This window comes from Mirounga leonina, unplaced genomic scaffold, assembly GCF_011800145.1.
Source record: "Mirounga leonina isolate KUSES-001 unplaced genomic scaffold, KU_Mleo_1.0 Mir_176, whole genome shotgun sequence".
In the NCBI taxonomy this organism is placed as follows: domain Eukaryota; kingdom Metazoa; phylum Chordata; class Mammalia; order Carnivora; family Phocidae; genus Mirounga; species Mirounga leonina.
Window position 1 is genome coordinate 43,841,059 of NW_023270454.1, and position 20,208 is coordinate 43,861,266.

The 20,208-nt window shown below is 39.5% G+C and overlaps 1 protein-coding gene and 1 long non-coding RNA gene across 2 annotated transcripts in view; one reads left to right on the forward strand and one right to left on the reverse strand.

The window, feature by feature from the left end:
• SCOC (short coiled-coil protein) overlaps positions 1–20,208 on the reverse strand; it is a 37,704-nt gene that overhangs the window by 14,056 nt on the left and 3,440 nt on the right. The window lies entirely within an intron of this gene.
• Positions 1–20,208, forward strand: part of LOC118022299 — a 103,577-nt gene that overhangs the window by 4,246 nt on the left and 79,123 nt on the right. The window contains exon 2 of the long non-coding RNA XR_004682455.1: positions 2,862–2,902. This is a non-coding gene — a long non-coding RNA (uncharacterized LOC118022299). The remainder of the gene's footprint in view (positions 1–2,861; positions 2,903–20,208) is intronic.

Consider the following 20,208-nt stretch of genomic DNA (forward strand, 5'->3'; position numbering starts at 1 on the left):
CTTAAAAAGGACTTGAATTCAGAACATCTAAGAACTTTTTCAATCAATAGTAAAAAATATCCCTGTAAAATAATGGAATATTAGCAATAAAAAGTAACAAACCAATATGGATGAATCTGAAGTATATTATGCTAAGTGAAAACAGCCAGACAGAAAATGTGCAGCCTGTCTGATTTTATTAATATAAAACCCTAGAGCAGACAAAACTTATCTATTGTGATAGTTGAATCAGTGGTTGCTTGGGGTTGAGGACAGATAGAGAATTGACTACAGAGGGGCATGAGGGCACTTTCCGTTAGAGTGGAAATGTTCTATAATATTTTTATTGGTGGTTATACAGTATATACAACTGTCAAAATTAATCTTCTGTAACTTAAATTGTTTGTATTTGATTATATATTATTTTTCCTCAGTGAAACTGATTTTTTTTAAATGAGAAGACTAGCCATGATTTCTTTAGGGTTTGAAGTATGCTAAATATGCTACATGTATTATTTTACTCAGTCCTCAAACAATCCAATGATGTAGGTATTATCAAACTCATTTTGCAGATGAGGAAATTAAGGCTCAAAGAGTGTCTTGTCCAATATCGTATAGCTTGTGTTAGGCTGAATTCAAACCTATCTTTTTTATCTGTAAAGTTAAGTATCATAAAACCTACTTTATTGAGTTGTTACTAGGATCATTAGAATTAAGTAAAAATAAGGCACTGCAAAGACTTTCCAAATTGAAATGACTTTGAAACCATGGCCCAAAGAAAGTGTGGGTTGGAACTTGCAGCCTCAACCTAACCAATTCAAATTCCTACTAAAACAAAAATATTAACATTCTCCATAGGCCTTAAACCAGGCCCATGGTATCATAATGTAATAATTATGACAGGATCCACAATTATTCAGCTTATAAAAAACCATGAAAATCTCAATTCACATGAGTATAAAAAATTAACAGATACCAACACTAAGATGGCACAAATGTTGAAATTATCTGGACAAGATTTTAAGCAACTATTAAAAACTACCTGAATAAGCAATCATTAAAAATCCTGAAACAGAAGTTATAACTGAGAGTATAAGCAACCCTATAGAAGCTATAAATAAGAACCAAAAGGAAACCTTAGAACTGAAAAATAAAATAACTGAAATATAAAACTGCAAAGAATCAGTGGTAGGATGAAGACGAAAGAGGGAAGAGTTGGTGAACTTGAGGAAATCTCAGTAGAAATTATTCAGTCTAAACTACAGGGAGAAAAATGTTGGGAAAAACAAACCAACCAACCTCAGGAATGAAAGACAATAAAAGAGATACCATTTTGTGTCATCAGAGTCCCAGACGGAAAGGAAAGAGTATGGTTCTGAAAAATACTTGAAGAAATAATGGTTTTCCAAGCTTCACAAAAGACAATTTCATAAGAAATGGGTGTGATGAGGAAAAAAATGTCTCAAAGGCTCTGGGGATGGGGTATAATGAAAAAGACTGTTGAGAAACACTAATCTAGAGCACAAACATCACTAACATCACAAAGAGAACCCATTAGACAGCATTTATTTCCAGATGGAAGAAGAATGTACCACCACCTGTGAAAGAGTCTTGCAAAAAAAAAAAAAAAAAAGGAAAAGAAATTTCAACCTGACCTGATCAAGCCCATAAATATGTAGCAATTTAACAGGAAATACAGAGGGCAGAGAGAAATATATTAAATCTACCACGTGGACAAAATTAGCAAAATCTGGCTATGGAAAAATAAACAAGACAAAAACAAAAAAAAGAAGCCCTTTTCTTCAACAAAAAGAAAATAAATTGCACTGGGGGGAAAAAGAATGGAAAGAAACCTATAGATAAAAGGACACTTAAAATACATCTTTTTAAAAACAGACCAAAAAATCTAGGTTTATTTTGGATGCTAAAGCCATTTAAAAGATGCATGAAAATGATTGCCATCAAGTAGAATATGATTAGAGTATTCACCTTTTTAAAAATTCTGGGACGAAGCATATATCTTGTAAGATAATTTAGACTTTAAAGGAAGTTTTTAGATGAACTATCTCAAAAAATGTAACATACCAAAGATAACCATAAAGTTAGAGAGCAATATATCAATCACAGAATGTTGCAAATTTGATAAAACAGTGTTGCTAATAATTAAGATCTGCCCTTGAATATAGAAAAATCCTTGAAATAACAAAAATGTGACAAAAAAGAACAGTACACCCAAGTGGATATAAAAAGGGAGTTGAAATTTTAGCAAACTAGTCATGAAGTGAACATTCATTAAGCTATACATTTATTTTTATACAGTATTCCATATTTGCATTATATTTTTCAATTAAAAATGGTTTTAAAATAACCATAAAACTTCCCTTCTTCTGAGCAAGGCAAACACACATACAAAAAGAAACCACTGAAATTACACAGAAATATTTAATTATAAGAAGAACACTTGTTATCTGGGATATGCATATGTTAATATTATAAAACATCTAAGTAAAAGCATAAAATTAAAATTCTCTTCATAGAGAATGGAGAACTCCAAATTGAAAACTATTGTTACAAAGCAATGTATCATGTGAGGAAGAAATGATAAATAGTAGAGAACTTCCAAGATCATTTTGATGTTCCAAACTGACATAGTCTCATCATGAACGTGAAACTTCTAACTTGTCTTAAGTAATTAGAGAGTTCTAAACATACTGTGGATATTTTAAAGTGAGATATGCTAAACGGAGGCATTTTGATAACTTTCAAGTGTAACCAGGTGTGTTCCCTGATACTTTAAGCTCATTAATTTGCAAAATATGTTTCATCTCATTCCTAAATAAGAACTCACATTTTCCTTTTTACTTATTTTTTTCCCTTGAAAGGTTATTGAATTCATTGGAGAATGAGTGCTGTCCTAAATTTGGTGAGTAAAGAATATACTGTACCTGTTGAAAATTGATTTCAAAACTTAATAGGATACCATACTGGGGTTCCTGGGTGGCTCAGTCAGTTAATCGTCCGACTCTTGATTTTGGCTCAGGTCATGATCTCATGGTTGTGGGATCGAGCCCCTATTTGGGCTCTGTGTTCAGCACGGAATCTGCTTTTCTCTTTCTCTCTCTCTCTTTCTCAAATTGGTAAATAAAATCTTAAAAAAAATAGTATACCATACTGCTATTTGGTAAATTAAGCTGTTCATGTATACTTTTCTCAAGATTATAATTTCTTGATGATAACCAGTAGTTGGCTAATTTGATAAGAGTTATTTTCATTCATTGGTTTAATAGAGAAAAAGTAAGAAATTACCAGTGTATTTTTAGAGTTTCTCAAATGAGAATTCAGAAGGACTTCAGGGTCTTCATGGAATCAAGCTTTGAACTTTATGGCAAAAATGAAAGTAATTGGGAATGATTATACAGTCTTGATGCTTATTTTTCTCTACACAAAGTAATGTTTAATCAGTTTCTCAAAGATTGGTGCTCATATCTCTGGCTGTACAAGATTAGCTTTTAAAAATCATTGCATATTTTATTGTAATCAAAAAATATGAATAATACAACCAACCCTCAACTTGCTGATGTCATTGCCTAGAACAAAGCCAATTTAAAAAATAATGTTATTTATGGGGCAACTGGGTGGCTCAGTCTTTAAGCATCTGACTCTTGATCTCAGCTCAGGCCTTGATCTCAGGGTTGTGAGTTCGAGCCCCATATTGGGCTCCATGCTGGGTGTGGACCCTACTTAAAAATAATTTTAAAAAATATATATTAATTAAATGGTTAATTTAATGTGGCAAAAAGTGTGATGTTGGTGTGCAAATGACTGGCTTAGAAAGCCTGATCTATCAGCCTTGCAACAAGCATTGGTTAAAGAAGAGGAAACCTACGTTCCAGTTCTGGCTCAACCTATATTCATCCATTGAGTTCTTCATATATTTACCATTGAAAAATTTATTTCAATGTTCATTATGAGCTAGATACTGTAGAATATCCAAATTTGAAATTAACCGTAAGTCTGTGGGGGATGAGTCACTTTACTATAGACTCCTGTTTCCTCAAATGAGGGATTGTAATAAAGTTCATTCTGCTTCTCTAATATTACATAAAATACCACTGAATTTATCAAATAACACTACCAGTGAGTGATAACGGATGCTTCCCATATTTAAGAGTCAACCTGTGATGGTTTGGTTGTGTCTGGCCATCGAGCCCTTGGTAACATGCCTGCCATGTTCTGAAAGCTTTCTTGAGTGATTTATTTTGGGGCCACTCCATTCCAGTTTTTATTATTTTGGGTTTCTATGATTCTCTATACAGAAATCTACCATTATCAATCATTTGGGCTGGGTGCCTGTTCCACGAAATCTTTATAAAACAATCTGCTTTAAAATCAACACTAATCATTGGGCTCTGGGAGCATAAAGGGGATTCTGTTTTAATATGACAAAGTGATTCTTTGAAGGGCATAGGAGTCAGGGTAATAGTGAAACTAATGTTTTGTATGAGAATGCACATGCGTCGCTAGCAATTCCCTAAAATGCAAGTGCTAGTGGATTTTCTTACTTCCAGTATACAAGCATAGTTCTCATAGTCTTCTGTTCCTCTAGTAACTGTTTCACTAAAAATAACCAACTTGGGAGAGCTCCTCTCTCAGACTCTGGGATTTTACATTACCTTTTTTTGTTTTTTTTTTTAAGATTTTATTTATTTATTTATTTGACAGAGAGAGAGAGAGAGAGAGAGAGAGAGAGAGAGCGCGCGCGCACAAGCAGGGGAGCGGCAGGCAGAGGGAGAGGGAGAAGTAGGCTCCGCACTGACAAGGGAGCCAAATGCAGGGCTCAGTTCCAGGATTCTGGGATCATGACCTGAGCCGAAGGCAGATGCTTAGCCAACTGAGCCACTCAGGCGCCCCTGAGATTTTACATTACTTACAAGCTAACAAGTTAGCCTGTTACGTACTCATGAATGCTGGAAGGAGACATGAGGTGCCTGGTCCAAGTCCAAGGACTTTATTACGCAGAGCTCGCCAGCAGCATGAGCTTCGTGCTGGTTTGCTTCTGTTCTCCATGTCTCCCAAGTCCCACAGTAGAGAGGCCGGGGGCCCAGATGGGTGCCTGCATACACAGTGGGTTACGGTACAGGGAGGAACATTGAGCTCAGGGAATCTATTGCTTTTACAGTTAGTGGAAGCAAGCTTGCTCTTTAACCAGGGAGAGGCATTACCTCAACCCTTAAAGTAGCTCTCTGCAGACACACCCCAAGAACTGGTCTGGGTAAAGACCTTGTGCTCTTGGCCTACCAGCAAGAACATGTCCTGACGCTCAGGGCTCAATTCGGACTGCCTCTCCCCGCACACCTCTAACTTGAATAATCTTTAGTTCTATGACAAATTCCCATCTTCCTTCCTCCTTCCTCACACAATTATTTTAGGGAAATACTACAAGATATCTGTCTCGTAAAGTGATGGTGGGAGGCCTCGAAGTCGAAGTGGAAGAGAAGCACGCTAGCCAGCATGGAAGAAGCATCAGTGGGAAAGTCAATGGCACAGTAACAAGCATGTTTTTAAAATAAATCAAGTCATATTTTGTAGCTAATTTGGAGTCCTACCCTTTCTTTTTCACTGTTTCACCATACTTTGCAACAATCAGAAGGAAGGACAAACCTGTTGGTAGTTTGTTTTAAAATAATGGTTAAAATGAATAATTTTCAGGATAGTGATACTCATCACAACAAAAGCAGATCAAAGCATCCTCAGTTTGAAGCAGAGATTTGTCCAGGCTCCCTTTCTTCTTTTCTAGTGAAGGCAGAAAACAAGAGAAAGCCTTGCTACTCAGGGATGATGGTTTTGCTTGTGTCCCTGCTCGGAAACATCCTCTGTGTCTGGTCTACAGTCTGATGACAACTAATTTAAATCAGTTCAAGTCCTCTTAAAACTGTAGAAGAAATAGGTCCTCAAGTTATGGAAAGAGCCCAGAATGCCTTGTTACTCATCCTTAATGAGAGAATTGTGGGTTTTGAGTTTCTTTATGTACGACAGGAAGCAAATTGTAAGAAAATACAATGTAGGTTTCATTTTGGGAGAAAATTGATATGGCCATCAGAAGTACTCTAGAGTTCATCCTTCTTACAGAAGTTTCTTCAGAGGTGATCTCTCTGGATCTTTATGTGTCAGGGCATTAATTTCACTTAGAGCATTGTTCCTCCCTTCCAAAGGCTTTTCTGTTGAAATAGATTTTAATATTTTTGTCTAACAAGCATCCCTGGCCACAGCCCAACTCAGAATTTTAACATTTCTTGCAAGTATCTCTGTCGTTCAGTTTTGGATTTGATGTGAAAGTGTATCGTCTGCTCTTAACATCACCTCATAAAAGCCACTGGCTCTTGTGCTGCGAGGGGCCATCTATAGGAATGGGAATTATAGGGCTTATCCTAAAGGTCTGTTGGGAAGACAAAATAAAAATAGCTGAGGGAAATTTACCTGGCATGGTGGTCTGTAAGAACTAACTGTATCTAAAACCTCCTGTACCTGATTCCTTAAATTCCTTGAGGGCACCAGTTGATCCTCTTCATTAATGTAGCCCCATTGCCAATCCTGGTGCCTACATGTGTGTCCATAAATACAGGTTGAATGAATGAATGAATAAATGTTCTACCACTTTTTCTGTCTTATAAAAAGCAGACGTGGGGTGCCTGGGTGGCTCAGTCGTTAAGCGTCTGCCTTCGGCTCAGGTCATGATCCCGGGGTCCTGGGATCGAGCCCCGAGGGTCCTGGGATCTAGCCCCACATCGGGCTCCCTGCTCTGAGGGAAGTCTGCTTCCCCCTCTCCCACTCCCCCTGCTTGTGCTCCTGCTCTTGCTATTTCTCTCTCTCTGTCAAATATATAAATAAAATCTTTAAAAAATAAATAAAAATAAAAAGCAGACGTGTCTGTGCTGCATTAGAGGATGATACTGTATTTCCACAATGTCTTTCCACCTCAGAGCTCATTTGACTTTCTGTCAAAGCACCTCACTGCTCATTATCATATCCCAGTGAGAGGCCAGAATAGCCAAAGAAGTAATTTTCCTTGTGGTTCTAGTCAGGGCTCTTCACACTTTCAGAACATTAGGCACACATGAAACATCACCTATAGTGACAACCAATGTGACCTCATCCCAACATATGCCTCTGACAACTGTCAACAGATATTCAGAATAAACCTAAAGACACCACAAATGCCATTTTGGGGCCAAGTAGCTAGGGAACTGCAGGTGACTTGATTGCATGTATTCGCTTTGAGATGATACACTAGTGACCTCTAGTGGCAAAATTGATTCAAGATGTTTCTATTTTCACAACAAAAAATTTTACTTCATTACCTCAATCCTATGTTTTCCCTTCATTTAGTAATATTTTCTGTTTGTAGAATAACGTGAATTATGCACAGTGACTTGTATCTGTTAATATCCAAATATTATTTTTGCATTTCATAGAATCACAGAACTTTTGAGCTGAAAGAATGCTCAAAAGGATTTATTGGTTTTATTTCATGATGTGCCGAAAATGAGCCCCAGAGAAATAAAGTGACTTGCCTGAAGTCTTACCTCAGGGGTGGGACTAAAAGTCTAATGAGTCTAAGGATCTTTCCAAACTTCAGAAAACTGCACCCCCAGCTGACCTCTGACCTCGTCAGCATGAGACACTCCCCAAGGGAGAACTACCCAGCTAAGCCCTTCCTGAATCTCTATGCCACAAAAATAGTGAGCAAAATAAAGTGAATGTGGCTTTACAACACTAGGTTTTGGAGTATATCACACAGCAATAATTATCAGAACAAAGAATTTATTTAGGAATTTTTTTGGATTCTACAAAAAATACCTGTTGAAAAAGACAAAGTGATGTATGCTTCTCAAATATTCATAGAACCTCAGTTGATCTATTAACAGGCAATAATAACAGCTCTAATAAATCAAAGAGCTCTTGGTCAAAATGAACACATATTCTAATTGATAGAAATACAAATTCTCCTCCCTTCCTTAGACTTCAGATTTTAAATATGTAAATTTTAAATATTTGGATCAAAATGAGGACATTTCTATCAAATAGAAATTTTACAGAAATTAAAAGCCAGATGTGTTGACAGATTAAATCAACTGCGGCAGCTAAAGGTGAGGGAAGGGTCAAAGATGACTGGTTTTTAGCCTCAGGTTCTAGAAAAATGAGAGTATCTTGTTGCAACTCTACCCTGCGGATTGGTTAGCTTGTGGTGCCTCCAGTCCTTTTTAGCCCAAGATTCTGAGGGAGAACGAAGCCCCCTAAGGTATCCATTGTATGAAATAAATAGTCTCCTTGCATCCGGAAAGGTACTAGTTATAAGCCATCCCTGGGAGTGTTGAGAAAGTAGTCACAAATCCTTTTCTGTGTTCCATGGTTCGTTTCCTGGTTGAGAAAGGCTAAAATTATTTAGCAGAAGATTTCCTTTGGAAAATTGTGAAACCTTTACTTAGTCTACTCACCCTTGTCCTTCGCTGGTCTAGTAAATCACCTCAAAAAAACTGTTTGACTGTGACCACGAAAGTACTGGTTCAAAGTTCTAACTTTGCTAAGTAATTTCCTAGCTCTGAGCTCTCAGACCATTTGATGGCCAAGTTGATTGAATTTCATTGTTTTGCTTTTCTGTTTGTTTTCTCTATAAAGAATTTTCTTGGAGAGATTTTTCTCTTCCATCAGGAACTTTGCCTTCATATAATGATGACTCCAGAATCTAGACCTGGCCGGTTGGTCACACTGTACCACTATGTAGACAATCCAGAATTTCCAAGGCTCTACAGGTCTTGCCTGAAGCGCTGAGTACTTCCCCTTTCACCCCATTGGGGTTGATGCCCTTTCCCTGCTTTGTAATCCATGGAGGTTGGGAAGGGCTTACCTCGTGGTGACATTTCAATGGGGAGCTCTGGGCATTGAGCAGAACATCTGCAGACTCCTTTAGGTCATTCACCAAGCTGATGAAATTAAAGTTTCTACCGCCTCCCAACCATGTCATTCACCTTTTATATTTTTATTTTTTTTAAGATTTTATTTTTAAGTCATCTCTATACCCAGTGTGGGGCTCGAACTCCCAGCCCTAAGGTCAAGAGTTGCATGCTCTACCAACTGAGCCAGGTGTCCCTATATCTTTATATATTTAAAACTTCATGGAATTTACTGAGGGGGATTATTAGAACTGAGGTGACAGAAAAAGAAAAATAACTGCTCTTTCAGGTAGAACTACAAAGAATTGTGGGTGGATTTTAGCTAACTGCAATACAAAGTTCATATTTTGAGCTTATTTTTTGCATATTAGCAATGAGAATTCTAAAAACTTCAAAAATAATTTGCTTAGTCAGGAATATTAATTATGGAGAACTTTCCATTATATAGCACAAATATTTTCACTATATTTATAAATAGATTTTTTGTGTGTGTACAAAAACCATGTAAGAAAATTGTACCATCTAGTGTCATCTATAATAACAGATCACATTCATTCAGCTTTCACTAGGTGCCACACGCTTTTCACAAGAACTATCTTACTTAGTTCTTACAACACTTTTACGAGGTAGGCGCTTGCTGTCCCCATACTCTGGATGAAGAAGCCAAAGTTAGAGAGCTTAAATAACTTGCCCCGTGTTACCATGGCCACCTGAGCCAGGGTTTGATTACAGAGACTTCAGCTGCAGAGCTTGGGGACTAATCATTACTCAGTGCCGCCTAAAGAAAAGGCATCCTCCATACATGAAAAACAAGAGAAAACAAACAACCCTTAGCAGCAGTGTTTGTATGTGAGCAGTTAAAAACTTAGCAGCAATGATTGCAACTATTGCAAATTATAAGTGCTTAAACCTAAATTTACCTGAGCCACAGACTTCCTTTCCATGTACTTAAAATAATAAAACTGAAACTTTTCAAAAATAATTATTCAACTCAGATTAGTGAGGTATTCCTTTATCTCCAAACATAGGGAGTGTGGTCAGTGTTGTAATTGAGAGGAACAAAAAGTGCAAAGGTCAGGCCATGAGATCAAGATGGAGAATAAAAGGAAGACCTAGAATCTCCTCGTAGATGTGTGAGAGAGAAGATGGGACAGAGGATAGAACAAGGCGTGGAAGGGAAAAACAAGGCCCCAGAGGGCAATCAAGAGAGGATAAAAGGCAAGGTAAAGATAAAGAACAGAGTGGATTAAAAAAATTATGGAAGGGGGTGCCTGTGTGGCTCAGTTGTTAAGTGTCTGCCTTCGGCTCAGGTCATGGTCCCAGGGTCCTGGGATCGAGCCCCGCATCGGGCTCTTTGCTCAGCCGAAAGCCTGCTTCTCCCTCTCCCACTCCCCCTGCTTGTGTTCCCTCTCTCGCTGTGTCTCTCTCAAATGAATAAATAAAATCTTAAAAAAAAAAATTGTGGAGGGAATGAGGAAAAAGGGAGAAAAAGAGAAGGCATGAGGTACAATGAATTAAAGATGCTACTCTGGGGGCACCTGGGTGGCTCAGTTGGTTAGGCGTCTGCCTAAAGCAAGATATAACTGTGCTGAAGGGTGGCACTTATAATTTCTGTCTCATCTTCCCTGCTCTTCTGTGCCCGTGTGTGTCCTTTGCCCTGTGTGTCCTATACTTAAGTTTGCCACTTTCTTTTTTTTTTTTTTTAAGATTTTATTCATTTATTCGACAGAGACACAGCGAGAGAGGGGACACAAGCAGGGGGAGTGGGAGAGGGAGAAGCAGGCTTCCCGCTGAGCAAGGAGCCCGATGTGGGACTCGATCCCAGGACCCCCGGACCATGACCTGAGCTGAAGGCAGACGCTTAACGACTGAGCCAGCCAGGCGCCCAAGTTTGCCACTTTCTACATGTTATTTTTCTAAGACAACTTTTTGCGCACATCACTAAAAATGCAAAAGGCAGTTAGTGATGTTTTGATGGATGTCTCTAATCTAGCATTGGTAATTTCACATGCCTTTCAAGATCAGCACTCATGTTAGGATTAATATCTTACTTCTGCATAGTAGGAAAACTCTTCATATTAATCTTATTTTTAAAGAAGAAATTATTGCATAAATATAACGTGGAAATGTAATAACCTACAATCCCTTCACGCTAATAAATACATTTTTCCGAGTTCTCTTCCCATCCTAGTCCATATATATAAATTATCTTCACCTGGCTATAATCACAACATAGATACAATTTTATATTCTACCTTTCTTGTCTAAACATATTCCAATATTGTCAGAGAGCCTCTGGGGCTCCTCTTGCCCTCTGATTCTATGATTACATTTTTGAAACACTGACCTCGTAATATAACTAGGGGACCACATTTCATTTTTCAATAGCTGCAGCATGGGCACCTTATTGCTTCTACCTAGTCAGTATAATGTGGTTATGCTTTCTATCTAGTAACTTCTATCCAGATGCATTGTCATTTGACAAAGGCTTTGAAGTCCCTGAGACCTGGGCTGGAATCCCAGCTCTGCTTTGTATAAGTTACTAACCCTTTCTGAGCCCCACTTTTCAATTTGAAAAATAGGGATTGTATTGATCACAGGGTATTTTTGAGGATTAAATGAGATAATGAATGTGGAGTTCTTGGCATAGTTCCTGGTATGGATTCAGTTCTCAGTAAATGTTTGTTATCATTATTCATCTAGGAGATACATGACTAGTTAGTAAAATGTGGGCTTATTCCAAGTACTTAATTTCATGACTCTCTTGGTTATGAGGAATGGTGGGTTATTTTTTAGATGGTATCACGCATCCAAAGAGTTAACTAGGATTTCTAAAGAAAAAGCATCACCGGAATTGAGAACCTGTAGGAAAACTAGAATGACAGCTGATTAATCCTCTTTCTCAAACACCTGCTTTGGTTTTACTGCCTCCCCCACCAAAAAAAGAAAAAGAAGAAGTAGTTAAAAAACAAAACAAAACTCTTAAAAGATGTAATCGCTGGAACATGACAGAAATATTACACATATAGTTTGCTTTTAAAAAGTGATCAGTTAGCTATGAATTTGCCTAATTCCTTCACAGTCAGATGACTACATACAATGGAAAAAGGATAATGTCCCAACTTACAAAATGAGCCAATAAAGGAGCTACTGCTTGTGTTAATAAACATTCTGCAAAAAACTATTCTTTGAGAAATTCCTTGAAATATAGGCTCTCCCTGGGCAATTGTGTGTTTGGGGATCACACTATGTAACAGAGAGAACTTGGCTGAGAAATTTGGTGTTTAGGGGCCAACAGTCACTGCTAACTGTGACTGAGTCTCTCAAATTATATATCAATTATACTTTATTTACAGAAATTCTGGTTTTTTACACCATTTTAAAGCAGAAGCGACAGGATTCCACTGTGTAAGTTGAGCACTATAATAGCACAAAGCTCAAGCTGTTTAAAATTCTAGAATAAAAAAGGATAAGAAACACTGTTGAAAAAGCATCTAAATATTTTTATAAGTGAAGCTTTCTGAAGAGTTATCATGACCTTAGAAAAACCCACTAACCTTGCCATTAAGAAGGAAAATGAAAGCAAAATTTCACATGGATGAACAAATCATAGTAGTCTTTTGTCCCCTGGGGAAAGGTAGTAAGGATTCTCAGGAGGGATAAAAAAGGAAGAATGTGTATTAAAATGCAAGCTTTTTCAAACAGCTTTTACTAACATCTACCAGACATGAGAGTACTACGCACGTGCAGAGCCAAGTACTCTGAGCCAAAGTCATTAAGCTGACAATGAATTGTGTGTGTGGAGAAACAAGGGAACAATGATTAAATGGGGAAGAAAGCCAGTGAGGGCTGAAAAGAAGCGGCTGTTGGCCACGTGCAACCCGGGAAGGCTGGTGGAGGGAAGACCCAGGTCACTGGAACAGAAAGAAAGCAAGGGAGACTCACTGTTCTCCCGAACCATTCATGTGGGCTGCCATGGAGTCCCTTCCGTTTCCAATGTCAAGGATTGAAAATGAATGCTAATGTCTATCTGTGCAAGCAAAACATGTCTTTCTGGAACAGTTTTCACAGTAAGTCTGGTTCTGTGATTGATGTACATATTATTTCCAGTAGGGTCACTTACAGCTCTTGGATCATTGAAAATTTTTATTCCTAGAGTGGAGGAATTCAATGGAAGCTGGTTCATCCAGTTTGTCCTATTCTGTTAGAGTTATCCTCCCTCTCTATACACTTCAGATTCTCTTTGAAGGCCCAAAGAGAACCTTCAAAGTGTTGCTTGAGGGAACTCCAAGGGTCTTTAAGGAAACCAGGCTCTGACCCTCAAATTCTGAACAAGTCAGGCAGGCAGGAGACCTGTGAGAAGAAGTGTGTCCAAAGCTGATCCAACCCTACTGGAGACTTGGTGAGAGGGAGGTTCCGATGTTGGAAAACAGCTACCTCACCCCCTTCTCCACAAGAAAAGGACCAGGGAAAAGTCAGCATCTCACTGGGTCATGAGCTCAGGTCAATAAAATTCACTCCTGATTTTTTTTGAGATCGCCTGTGGATTTGTCTTTAGAAAAAAATTAGCACAATTATGAAGGATTTTGGTATAAACTTAACATGAAAGATTCTTGCTCCCTTTTTTGTTATTAACCTAATGAAGAATAAAAAAACACATTGCTGATACAAGGCAACTGATGGATGGTTTTGTCTTTTAAAGGAAGAGTCAAAATATTAATACTTCTCCTTTGATGAGAAAATGAGAGAACACTCTAGATTCCTGAAAACACTTAGATACTGTCCTAACACTCTATTTCTTAAGCTTGTTTATTAAAACTAGTTTTTGCATTATGCTAGAGAATTTATTTCAGTTAAGTGGATTTCCTCTGATTGAAGATTTTTTACAGATGGAGCACTTAAAATTTCTAGCAATACATTAGTGACCCCAGAGCCGTGCCACTCTCAGAAGCTACTGAGAAGCAGAGTTAATCTCCTTTTTCTCATTGAATCTCTTATGCTGTCTCTAAGGCATTTTGCTGGGCCAGGGGACATATTCCTAATGCCACTGTCCATATTATCTTCAGCTTACAGGAACAGATATCCCACTCAACCAAGGCCATTATCTCTACTTAAATGGATCCCATATGCCAATTAAGATTTGCTGAAACTTTCTGCCATTGCCGGCAGTGAATACACTTGTTCAATTCTCTTACAAGACCATTTCTACCATGCTAGAGAAGATCTTTCTTCGACATCCCTAAGGGTGCCTGAATCATCTTTTGATTTAATATTCATGGCCAAACTTATTGGAGAGGGTACACAGAGATGACGTAGGGAGAGCTTCACGCTTCCTGACCAGCGCACGTGCAGACGCTTGCCTCATCCTCGTGTACTTATGCGATGATTTCTCCCCTCCTGGACTCTGACCCCCATGCTCTCCTCCCAAGAGGTCCAGTGTAACTAGCTGAGCCATCACCAGAGGCGCAGCCGACACTCAGGAGCGCCGTGCTGGCTCCATTCACCATCAGAAAAGAAAGGCCGGCTCCCTTTTCAGGGACAGAACTCTTGCTATGGCTCAGTGTGTCTCCCAGCTGGAGAGCCACAAGTCTGTTTCCTTCTTTCGCTGTATTATAATGGCGGGTGAGATGAAAAGGAATACAGGCCCTTGATACCTTTTCCTTGGAGTGCTAACTAATGCGGGGCCTCGTGTCTGATCTTCTGCTTGGCTGAGGGGATGGCAGATGGCCTTCTGAAAGCTTTTCAAACCCAGGCTGCTTTCAGCCGGGCATGAGGGGGGTATTGTTACATTTTCCGTAGAGTGGTAGGAAGCGGCACGGAATAAAAGCACACAACAATTGTGCCACTTCTCTGGGAGGCTTATTACAACCTTACAATGAGGACTAATTGGCTGATGCCAAAAGCAGACGCAGAAGCAGCTTTGAATATTATTCAGGAGAGGTTTTGGAGAGTGGAGTCAGGAAGGAGGCTGAGGCACAAAGGAGAACAGTGACGGGACGAACAGTAGTAGCAGGGAGGACGTGAGGGCCAGGACGAAGAGGAAACAGAAGAGTTGTATTATTTTTATCAGAAAAAAACCTCATGCTCTTGTTTACAGTTCGTTCACATCCACCTCCTCCTCCTTCTGTAAGCCTCCTTATCAGGAGGACGTGGCGGGCAGTCCTGGCTCACAGAGCAGCGGCCACAGGACGCTGCCGTTACCATGACAACTGATATGGCCAAATCTTGGAGCCTTTAAAGAAACTTTTGTGTGAGCTCCTTGAAGTGGGCAGAGGAGGAACTAAAATGTACTGAACACTTACTGTATGCCAGGCGAGTTCAAGAAGCTTCCTTTATTATTTCATTTAGTCTTCAAAACAATCCTGGGATCTATTCTTACGATCACTTGGAATGGAGGAAACTGAGACTCAGGGATGTCCAATAACTTGCTTAAAGTCTAACAGGTTCTTGGGATGCCTGGGTGGCTCAGTTGGTTAAGCGACTGCCTTCGGCTCAGGTCATGATCCCGGGGTCCTGGGATCCAGCCCCACATCGGACTCCTTGCTCAGCAGGGAGCCTGCTTCTCCCTCTCCCACTCCCCCTGCTTGTGCTCTCTCTCTCTCTCCCTCTCTCCCTCTCTCTGTGTCAAATAAATGAAAAAATCTAAAAAAAAAAAAAAGGCTAACATTCAAATCCAGGCATTTCTGACTCCAAAGTTCAAGCCTTCCCCCTACACCACCCTGAGCCAATTCTTGAACAGCCAGGTCCTGTCTACTACCTGGCATGTGATATAGTAGGTGCTCAATAAGTGTTTTCTGAAAGCAGCACTAAACTGACCCACTGAGGGAAGGTAGGAAATAAACTCTAAAAAGTATAAATAACTTAGGAGAGCTAATGGTGGGAGATGATTTTCAGCTAGGGACTGTCTAACCGGCCCTCACCCCAAAACACACATACACTCAGTCAGAATTCTTTGGCAAAAACTAATGTGGGAAACAGAAGAAAAATTGTTAAATTTCCTTACTACCTACAGCCCACTGACAAATCTTTGAAACAGGCAGAATGACATTCCTCTAGCGACTCAACTGCCTCCATGTTGACACTTTGCCAAGGTCAAAAGGCAATCCTAGCCCGACCCTCCCCCCACTGCCCTCCCATCCTGTAAGGCTACTTTAACATATAAAAATTCCTTTAGAAATTTCCTTTATCTCTAAACCCTCCCAAGGTACATGTTGGCAATTATCCCCCAAGCATATGGCCCACCAGTATATACCTGAAGGGTCTCATGACTAATGTTTTATTAGATGGTAATAAATGACCTTTTCCCAACAATAGCTAGCCCACTAAAGGTCCTGGAAACCTTGCTTCCAAAATTCCTTAGAGACTTATGTTATCCCTAACCCCCTCCCAACTTGAAAGTATACAATGGGCCACTCCTCATGACCCCAGTGCAACTCTTTCTGCCCACGGGTCCTGTCCCATGGTTTAATAAAACCACCTTTTTGCACCAAAGATGTCTCAAGAATTCTTTCTTGGCTGTCGGCTTCGAACCCTAACATCTTTCCTACATCGAAAATGTATTGTCTATTTTGTGCCAGACACTGTGCTAGGTTCTGGAAGCACAGACATTTTAAAACCCAGGCTCTGTCTTCTAGCAGCTCACAGTCTATTGGGGAGGGCGCATATACATCAAGTACAATATGCTGTGAAAAAATATAGGTAGAGGTAAGCTTGGGGTTCTCAGGAAGGAGAAAGGAAACCTAACTCAGCCTGGGAAGGTCAGAGAAGGCTTCCTAGAGGAGACAGTGCCTCAGTGGGTTCTTAAAGGATGCATAGGAATTAGCTAGGCAAAAGAAGGGTGAGTGGTATTATTCCAGGCAAAGAGAACAGCATGAGCAAAGTCCAGAGGCATGACATAGTGTGTGCATGGAGCATGGTTTCCTACTGAGCCCAAACCATGTGGCAGGAAATGGCACTGAAGAGAAAGCTGGAGCCAAGCAGAGGGAAGCTCTAAATCCCATGCTAAGAGTCTTGGACTTCATCCAGCAGGGGATGTAACACATTGATTGTTCTCTGCAGGGAGAGGGAATGATATGGTCAGTGTGGAGGATTGATTTGAAGGGATAAGAAGTGAAATAGGGAGAACAGTTGGGAGGTTGATGCTGTGGTTTATGTGGGAGATAATGAAGGCCTTGTTCAGGGAAGTGGTGGTAGGGATAGAGAAGGCCAGATTTATTTGAGAAACAGTTTCAAGGTCAAGTGAACAGGAATCAGTGATTGATTGGATTGTGAGAGATGAGAATGGAATGATGACATATGAATTTTCTAGCTTAAGGAACTGGGTGGATGATGGGACCATTCATTAAAATTATGAGTCAGGAGTATGAGCAGATTTAGGGGTGAGGGTGGGGGAAGATAAGTTCCTTTGACACCTGGGACATATCTAGTTGCCTAGCAAGCAGTTGGATTATGAATTGGAAACTTAGGAAGAGAGATAAAGACAGGTGATATAAAGAATAAAGATTCAAGACCAGAAGTCTGAAAATAGTTTTTTCTGCAGTCACATCTGTCTTGCAGAAGTGTTTTGTTTGGACCTCTGTGATATCACTTCTAAAATTAGAATTAGGTAAAAACCATGGAAAAATCAGGAAGTTGCACACACACAAAAATCTTTATTTCTGGTGTCTCTTGAAAATTCTGCTTATTTGCATTTCTTTTCTTTCATGGCAACAGTCTAGAAGTGGGAAGCAGCTCTGAATTCTGGGCAGGGCACGTGCTGTCCAGGGAGCCTGAGCCCTCACCTGGCTGGACTCTTGGCCCTGAGGCTCAGCACTGGTTACCATTTTATCAGCACAATTGCTCTGTTGCCTTTCTTACAGTAGAGTTAAGAGCAAAGTAAACTTTTCTTCTTCCTTTATCTCAATTAAAAGTAGTAAATGAAGTCTAGTCGCAGAGGACTATGTGTTTCAAGAAAAATGGTGATAAATGAAGAATGTTCTTATATATTTGATATGCAGACAAAGCGTGTCCTTCTGGAAAGAATTAAAGATAAGACACCATTGTGAAGCCAATTTTATTTTTTTTAAGGATTTTACTTATTTATTTGAGAGAGAGAGAGAGCATGAGAGAGAGAGAGATCATGAGCAGGGGAGGAGGGGTAGAGGGGTAGAGAAGCAGACTCCCTGCTGAGCAGGGAGCATGATGTGGGGCTTAATCCCAGGACCCCAGGATCATGACCTCAGTCAAAGGTAGACGCTTAACTGACTGAGCCACCCAGGCACCCTGAAACAAGTTCCCCTGATCTTTAACAAGTGTGCCAAGAATATACAACGGAGAAAGGATAATCTCTTCAATAAATGGTGTCAGGAAAACTGAACTTCCACATGCAAAAGGATAAAATTGGACCCTTACATTACACCATATGCAAAAATCAACTCCAAATGGATTAAAGACTTACATGTAAGACCAGAAGCCATAAAACTTCTAGAAGAAGATATAGGGGAAAAGCTTCGTGATACCGGTTGTGGCAGTAATTTCATGGACATGGCACCAAAGCACAGACAACAAAAGCAAAAATAGACCAATGAAACTACATCAAACTAAAAAGCTTCTGCACAATCAACAATCTAAATAGAGTAAAAAGGCAACCTACAGAATGGGAGAAGGTATTTGCAAATTATATATCTGATAAAGAGTGAACTTCCAAAATATATAAGGAATTCCCACAACTCAATAACGAAACACATTATTAACCCAATTAAAAATGGGCAAAGGACTTGAATAGACATTTCATCAAAGAAGACCTACAAATGGCCAACAGGTCTGTGAAAAGATGCTCAATGTCACTAATCATCAGGGAGATGCAAATCAAAACCATAATGATAAGACAGCTATTATCAAAAAAACACACACACACAAAAGACAACAAGTGTTGGTGGGGAATGTGAAGAAAGTGGTACCCTTTTATCTTGGTGGGAATGTAAAATTGTATAGCTGCTGTGAAAATCAGTATTGAGGTTCCTCAAAAAGTTAAAAATAGGGGCGCCTGCCTGGCTCAGTAAAGCAGGCAACTCTTGATCTCAGGGTCTTAAGTCCAACCCCCACATTGGGCATAGAGATTACTTAAAAAAAAAAGTTAAAAACAAAAATACCATATGATCCAGCAATTGCACTGCTGGATATTTATCCAAAAGAATTAAAATCAGGATCTTGAAGAGATATTAGCACTCTCATGTTCATTGCTGCATTATTCACAATAGTCAAGATGTGGGAACAACCTAAATGTGCATCAGCAGATGAATGGAGAAATAAAAAAATGTGTATATATATGCAATGGAATATTATTCAGCCTTAGAAAAGAAAGAAATCCTGCAACATGCCACAGCATGAATGAACCTTGTGGACATTACACCAAGTGAAATAAGCCAGTCACAGAAGGACAAATACTGTATGATTCCTTTTATATGAGGTATCTAAAATAGACTCATAGAAGCAAAGAATAAAATGGTGGTTGAAGGGGGCCTGGGGAAAAGGGAAAAGGGGCAGTTGCTAATCAATGGGTATAAAATTTGTTATGTAAGATGAGTAAGTTCTAGAGATCTGATGTATAACGTTGTACCTATAGTTAACAATACTATATTGTGCACTTAAAAATCTGTTAAGAGAGTATATTTCATATTAAGTGCTCTTACCACATTAAAAAACTGAAAAAAAAAGATGCATAATGAAAAACCCAAAAAACTGAAAGAAGGATTGAAATTTCAATAGCCTTTCTTTTTTTTTAGAAATTAAATGACATAAATGATGATATACCATGAATCATTGCCTGGCCCTACAGTTGTTAGAATTTGCAACCTCTATTGTAGTGTCACTGGTACATAGCATAGGCATGAGGATGAAACTAGGAGGCATGGATGAGCTCATCCAGAGAGCGTGTCTAGAGAGAGAAGAAAAGTAGGCCAAGGGCAGAATCTTAGGGAAACACTTGAGGAAAGGGTTTCCCAAAGGAGCCTGAGAAAGATGAGAGAGGCTGAAGGAGAACCTGAGAAGTGTGATAGCATCAAATCCAGTGAGCAGAAACATGGGAGGGAGGGAGGGAGGAAGGGAGGGAGGGAGGAAGGAAGGAAGGAGGGAGGGAAGGAGGAAGGAAGGGAGGGAGGAAGGAAGGAAGGAAGGAAAGAGGAAGGGAGGGAGGGAGGAAGGAAGGAAGGAGGAAGGAAAGATAGGAGGGAGGGAGGGAGGGAAGGAAGAAAGAAGGAAAGGAAGAAGGAAGGAAGGAGGAAGGAAGGATAGGAGGGAG